Here is a 7,997-nt window from a genome sequence, read left to right on the forward strand (position 1 = left end):
TGAAGCAGTGCACCAGATACAGCGAAGGACACAAAGGAAGCCTGAGCTAGTCTCAGCTCTCAAGGAGCTAGTGGGAAAGACCAGCATTTAAAAAGCCTCATTGGATTATAAGGGGAAATGATTCTGAACAGTGATGAGAAGGCTGGTGTAGAGTTGGTGACAGGGGGTGCTCACCTCAGACTATCAAGAGCAAAGGCTCTGTGGTGAGCACAGATTTGGTGGAAGACTCTGGGACCATGGGTGCTCTCTGGCTGCACCCCCCGCCCCCAGCCCCATAGGCACAGGTGGCCAAGGTCCTGGCCTGAGCGGGTCCTGGCACTTCAGGGGTCTTCCTGCCTGGATCCTATGCCAGGTATAGATGGATATAAGGTCTTGGAACTGTGGAGCCCCCCGGGGTACCCTCAGACATTCTGCTTGGAGCAGGCTCCAAAATGTGGACTTGACAGAAAGGCTCCAGGAGATTCTGAGGTTTGGGACAATGACAAGGTGGATCTTTAATGTCACACAAAGGAGTGTGAAGAGCATTCTGAAGGGAAGGGGGTGAACCAAAAGTTTTTGAGAAGGAGTGGCATGGCCCAGCCTGTGCTCCAGGAAGATCACTGGGCTGGGGTCCAAGGAGCAATGGCTGGACGACGCTAAAGTGTGGAAAAGAGCAAGAGCCATTCCCTGAGACAGACCCCCCCCATTCTGCTTCCTTGTGACCCTCCCCCAGATGTCCCTGCCCTCAGGCACCTGCAGAGATAAATGACCGTCCCATTATCATGAACATGCAACTCTCACCAGCTTGTTAACTCAGCGGGATCACACAGGGGCTCGAGGTCTTGCAAAGCGACCCTCTGCCCCAAGTACTTGGAGGAGTTCCAAAGGCTGTCACAGACGTGTGCCCCTCCCACTAGGCCCAGTGCACCCCACCTGCTGCCATGGTCCCTCCTGAAATGCCAGCCCAAGCCCTCGGGAGGCAGAAACCAAGCTGCGAGCTGTAGGAGAATGGGGAGACATGACCACTCTCCCCATGGCTTGAAGGGCTCTCACAGCTGCACATTACTTGAATCCCAGCAGTTTTCACTTGTGGTTGTTGCTCTTGTTGGGATCCAGACTTTCACACAGGAGGCTGGACTGAAGCCCATTCTCTCTTTCAAATTTTTGTTCCCTGCCTATAGTTTTGCTCCTGGTCCAATGGTCCGAGCTCCTCATACCTCGATCCCTCTCCCCTGTGGATGAGCCCTGACACCAGAGGCTCCTCAGATAGGCTGTACCAACAGGCCACCCCACCTGTATGGAGAAACACCCTAGCAGTGGGCACAGCTGAGTTCTCTTCCCAGGTGGTTCCTTTAAGGTATCCAATGGTTCACCAGTTATACCTAGACATGGCTAAGTGTCCCCATCTGCTGAAATCCATGTTGTGTGACTGTGTCACACAGGCATGACATTTCTCTTGTCAAGGTTTTCTATGTTATAGTAATAAAATTGGGACCTTGAGTTAAGTAATCCTTTTCAGCTGTAAGATTCTGAATTCCAAGACAAGTTAGAAGGCTACTGTAATAGTACAAACATATGATGAAGAGTACATGAAGAGGGAAGCATCAAAGAAGATGAAAAAGCGGTCACATAACTGAGGAATAATAATGACCAATGTTCACTGAGCCTTTACGATGTGGTATATAGACCATAGTCAGCAGTTTACATGTATTATCCAACTGAAACCTCAGAACAACTGTATGATGTAGGAAATGCTATTATCCCCATTTTACAGATAAGGAAACTGAGGGTAAGCTTCTTATATTTACACAGATATAGTAGCTATTTGGAGTGTGCACCTGACTCTGACTCCAGAACCATACTCTTAGTTACTGTGCTACACAGACTCTCATGAAAATCTTGATAAAAATAGAGAGCATTGGATCCTTGAAAGAGAAGGTAAGTCCATGGCATAAAAAAAAGATCAGAATGGGAAGGAACTGTACTGGAGTCTACCTTTCCTTTACTCACAATTCAATCCAACTGGTTTGTCTGTCTATCCATCTATTTATCTATATATCATATAACCACTGACTTATCCATCCACCCATCCATCTATCCATCCATCCATCCATCCATCCATCCATCCATCCATCCATCCATCTAATCAGCCATCTATCCCCAACCTTCTCCAGAAAAGAGCTTGAGGAAACTTAGGAGAAATAAAGAAGTAAAAACTTTTAAAATAACAATAAAAGAATAAGAGCCACGTAACAAAGGGGAGTAGATTATTGTAAAACTGATGCAAATAAGCGCATAACTTAATTCTGAGCATCTCATCTTCCACGGAATAAAAAGAAACACAGCGAGTTCCCTACTTTGCATTAGCTCCTAAAAGGAAGCACAACCATCTGTCAGCAGAGACAAACTTTCCTACTACCAAATCTTAAAACAGCTAACACATGGATCTTTATTTATTAAAGGGAAATTAAATAACATAAGGCCAGCATCTTCCAATGCAGATGAATTCCAATGAAGGCAGAACACATCTTGTTAAAGCTTCATTATTTCTGTAGGACTCCAGGGTAAACTAATCTGGACATATTCTGTCCAGGGTAGTTTTTAGATTCAGGATTGAGGAGATCCAGTTATGTGTGATTTACTGCTCCCCTGTAGTTCAGTATGGTCTCACCTTCACCTTCCCATTGGCTTCTATCTCAGGAAAGATAAATATACAGAGACACCAATTAGATAATGTAGGAGAGAGTGCAGAAGACAGGAAGGAAAGAAGACCGGTGACACGGGAAGGTGTCACCAAGGTGCGGAATGGGATGGAGGGAAGTGAATGAACAAAACACCATGGCTTCTAAATGGTTTCTAGTCCCATGATTTTGTAAAAATCCAGATAACATAGTATTTCAGGCAATACATATTAGCTCCTTTCCTCGCTTCCCTGAGGTTGTGAAGAGCTGGGAGAAGCTGAGCAGAGAAGAGAGTCTTGCTGAAAGGACACAAACCAGGGCTTCCTTCTGCAGGTGGGAGGTATCTTCTTCTTTTTTTCTTTTTTAAAATTTTTATTGGAGTATAGTTGAGATATGATATCACTTATATGTGGAATCTAATTTAAAAATGATACAAATGAACTTTTTAACAAAACTGAAACAGCCTCACAAATCTCAAAATCTAACTTATGTTTACCAAAGGGGAGAGGTAGGGGGAAGTGATAAATTAAGAGATTGGGAGGTATCTTCTTGAGTCTCTCCTTTGGGAAAGAATCTGTGCACCATGGAGCAGGATGGAAGGGAGGTGGGGGTAATATCTCCTCCCACGTGGTGAGATGCTGGCTGCTAGCTCTTTTTGTAAAGGATACTGCAACATGAGAGAGGACAGCTGTTCAAGGCCAAGGAGACGTGTCAACCAGACACATCTGACCTGCCCACAGTGTCCCAGGTAGGAGATCGACCTAGTCTATGCTAGGAAGCCCAGTTTTGCTTTATTCCAAGTGCATAGTTCTATCTCCATAATTTATTAAAAGATCACATTGTATTTATTCTTTGTTCTTTGAGTCTTGGCCTTTGACCAAAAGCAATAAAATTCTGACCTAAGGATACTTCCCTTATCACACCACTGCAAGGGGGGTTCTTACTGCTTTGAGTTCCTTAGGCATTGATTGTGTCTGCTACACAATTGAACACAAATTCTTTATTTTTTTAAATAGATCTCTATTGGAGTATAATTGCTTCACAATACTCTGTTAGTTTCTGTTGCACAGCAAAGCGAATCAGCCATATGCATACACACGTCCCCATATCCCCTCCCTCTTGAGCCTCCCTCCCACCCTCCCTATCCCACCCCTCTAGGTCATCGCAAAGCACCGAGCCATCTCCCTGTGCTATGCTGCTGCTTCCCACCAGCCAACTATTTTATATTCGGTAGTGTATATGTGTCGATGCTACTCTCACTTCATCACAGCTTCGCCTTCCCACCCCATATCCTCAAGTCCATTTTCTATGTTTATCTATTTATTCCTGCCCTGCAACTAGGTTCATCAGTACCTTTCTTTTTTAGATTCCATATATATGTGTTAGCATATGGTATTCTTTTTCTCTTTCTGACTTACTTCACTCTGTATGACAGACTCTAGGTCTATCCACCTCACTACAAATAACTCAATTTCATTTCATTTTATGGCTGAGTAATATTCCATTGTATATATGTGCCACATCTTCTTTATCCATTCATCTGTCGATGGACACTTAGGTTGTTTCCATGTCCTGGCTATTGTAAATAGAGCTGCAATGAACATTGTGGTACATGTCTCTTTCTGAATTATGGTTTTCTCAGGGTATATGCCCAGTCATGGGATTGCTGTGTCAGATGGTAGTTCTAGTTTTAGTTTTTTAAGGAACCTCCATACTATTTTCCATAGTGGCTGTATCAATTTACATTCCGACCAACAGGGCAGGAGGGCTCCCTTTACACCACACCCTTTGCAGCATTTATTGTTTCTAGATTTTTTGATAATGGCCATTCTGAACGGCATGAGGTGATACCTCGTTGTAGTTTTGATTTGCATTTCTCTAATAATTAGTGATCTTGAGCATCTTTTCATATGCCTCTTGGCCATCTGTATGTCTTCCTTGGTGAAATGTCTATTTAGGTTTTCTGCCCATTTTTTAACTGGATTGTTTGTTTTCTTGATATTGAGCTCCATGAGCTGTCTGTATATTTTGGAGATTAATCCTTTGTGTGTTGTTTCATTTGCAAATATTTTCTCCCATTCTGTGGGTTGTCTTTTTGTCTTGTTTATGGTTTCCTTTGCTGTGCAAAAGCTTTTAAGTCCCGTTTATTTTTGTTTTTGTTTCCGTTACTCTAGGAGGCGGGTCAAAAAAATCTTGCTGTGATTTATGTCAGAGTGTTTTTCCTGTTTTCCTCTAAGAATTTTATAGTGTCTGGTCTTAAATTTAAGTCTTTAATCCATTTGGAGTTTATTTTTGTGTATGGTGTTAGGTAATGTTCTAATTTTATTCTTTTACATGTAGCTGTCCAGTTTTCCCAGCAGCACTTATTGAAGAGGCTGTCTTTTCTCCATTGTGTGTTCTTGCCTCCTTTGTCATAAATTAGGTGCCCATATGTGTGTGGGTTTATCTCTGGGCTTTCTATCCTGTACCATTGATCTATATTTCTGTTTTTTGTGCCAGTACCATACTGTCTTTTTTTTTTAGTTATTTTTGGCTGTGTTGGGTCTTCGTTTCTGCGCGAGGGCTTTCTCCAGTTGCAGCAAGTGGGGACCACTCTTCATTGCGGTGCGCGGGCCTCTCACTGTCGCGGCCTCTCTTGCTGCAGAGCGCAGGCTCCAGACGCGCAGGCTCAGTAGTAGTGGCTCACGGGCCCAGTTGCTCTGCGGCATGTGGGATCTTCCCAGACCAGTGCTCGAACCCGTGTCCCCTGCATTGGCAGGCAGATTCTCAACCACTGCACCACCAAGGAAGCCCTACCATATTGTCTTGATTACTGTAGCTTCGTGGTATAGTTTGAAGTCGGGGAGCCTGATTCCTCCAACTCCGTTTTTCTTTATCAAGATTGCTTTGGCAATTCGGGGTCTTTTGTGTTTCCATATGAACTGTAAAATTTTTTGTTTTAATTCTGTGAAGAATGCCATCAGTAGTTTGATAGGGATTGCACTGAATCTGTAGATTGCTTTGGGTCGTATAGTCATTTTCACAATATTGATTCTTCCAATCCAGAACATGGTATATTTCTCCATCTGTTTATGTCAACTTTGATTTCTTTCATCAGTGTTTTATAGTTTTCTGAGTACAAGTCTTTCACCTCCTTAGGCAGGTTTATTCCTAGGTATTTTATTCTTTTTGTTGCAGTGGTAAATGGCAGTGTTTCCTTAATTTCTCTTTCTGATTTTTCATTGTTGGTGTATAGGAATGCCAGAGATTTCTGTGCATTAATTTTCTATCCTGCAACCTTACCAAATTCATTGATTACTTCTAGTAGTTTTCTGGTGGCATCTTTAGGATTTTCTATGTATAGTATCATGTCATCGGCAAACAGTGACCTTTTAACGTCTTATTTCCAATTTGTATTCTTTTTATTTCATTTTCTCCTCTGATTGCTGTGGCTAGGACTTCCAAAACTATGTTGAATAAGAGTGGCGAGAGTGGACATTCTTGTCTTGTTCCTGATCTTAGTGAAAAGGTTTTCAGTTTTTTGCCATTGAGTATGATGCTTGCTGTAGGTTTGTCATGTATGGCCTTTATTATGTTGGGGCAGGTTCCCTCTATGCCCGTTTTCTGGAGAGTTTTTATCATAAATGTGTGCTGAATATTGTCAAAAGCTTTTTCTGCATTTATTGAGTTGATCGTATGGTCTTTATCCCTTAATTTGTTAATGTGGTATATCACATTGACTGATTTGCATATATTGAAAAGAATCCTTGCATCCCTGAGATAAATCCCACCTGATCATGGTGTATGATCCTTTAATATGTTGTTGGATTCTTTTTTCTAGCATTTTGTTCAGGACTTTTGCATCTATGTTCATCAGTGATACTGGTCTGTAACATTCTTGTTTTGTGATATCTTTTTCTGGTTTTGGTGTCATGGTGACGGTGGCTTCGTAGAATGAATTTGAGAGTGTTTCTCCCTCTGCAATTTTTTGGAAGAATTTGGGAAGGATCGGTGTCAGCTCTGCTCTAAATATTTGATAGAATTTGCCTGTGAAGCCATCTGGACCTGAACTTTTGTTTGTTGGAAGATTTTAATTACGGTTTCAATTTCATTACTTGTGATAGGTCTGTTTATATTTTCTAATTCTTCCTGGTTCAGTCTTGGAAAATTGTACTTTTCCAAGAATTTGTCCATTTCTTCATGGTTGTCCATTTTATTGGCATATAGTTGTTTGTAGTAGTCTCCTATAATCCTTTGTATTTCTGTGGTGTCAGTTGTGATTTCTCCTTTTCCATTTCTAATTTTATTGATTTGCGTCCTCTCCCTTTTTTTCTTGATGAGTCTGGCTAAGGGTTAATCAGTTTTGTTTATCTTCTCCAAGAACGAGCTTTTAGTTTTATTGATCTTTGCTATTGTTTTCTTTGTTTCTATTTCATTTATTTCTGCTCTGATCTTTATGATTTCTTTCCTTCTACTGACTTTGGGTTTTCTTTGTCCTTCTTTCTCTAGTTGTTTTAAATGTAGGGTTAGATTGCTTATTTGAGATTTTTCTTGTTTCTTGAGGTGAGATTGTATTGCTATAAAATTTCCTCTTAGAACTGCTTTTGCTGCATTGCATAGGTTTTGGGTCGCCGTGTTTTCATTGTCCTTTGCTTCTACATATTTTTTTATTTCTTCTTTGATTTCTTCAGTGATCTCTTAGTTATTTAGTAGCACACTGTTTAGCCTCCATGTATTTGTGTTTTACTACAGTTTTTTTTCCTGTAATTGATTTCCAATCTCATAGCGTTGTGGTCAGAAAAGATGCTTGATGTGATTTCAATTTTCTTAACTTTTTCGAGGCTTGATTTGTGACCCAAGATGTTATCTATCCTGGAGAATGTTTCATGCGCACTTGAGAGGAAAGTGTATGCTGCTACTCTTGGGTGGAATGTTCTATAAACATCAATTAGATCTCTCTGGTCTATTGTATCATTAAAAGCTTGTGTTTCCTTATTTATTTTCTGTTTGGATGATCTGTCCATTGGTGAAGGTGGGGTGTTAAAGTCCCCTACTATTATTGTGTTACTGTCGATTTCTCCTTTCATGGTTGTTAGCATTTGCCTTACGTATTGAGGTGTTCCTAAGTTGGGTACATAAATATTTGTAATTGTTATATCTTCTTTTGGATTGACTCCTTGATCATTATGTAGTGCCCTTCCTTATCTCTTGTAACTGTCTTTATTTTAAAGTCTAATTTATCTGATATGAGTATTGCTACTCCAACTTTCTTTTGATTTCCATTTGCATGGAATATCTTTTTCCATCCCTTCACTTTCAGCCTGTATGTGTCCCTAGGTCTGAAGTGGGTCTCTTATA

The sequence above is a fragment of the Lagenorhynchus albirostris genome, chromosome 3, assembly GCF_949774975.1.
Source record: "Lagenorhynchus albirostris chromosome 3, mLagAlb1.1, whole genome shotgun sequence".
Taxonomy (NCBI): Eukaryota; Metazoa; Chordata; class Mammalia; order Artiodactyla; family Delphinidae; genus Lagenorhynchus; species Lagenorhynchus albirostris.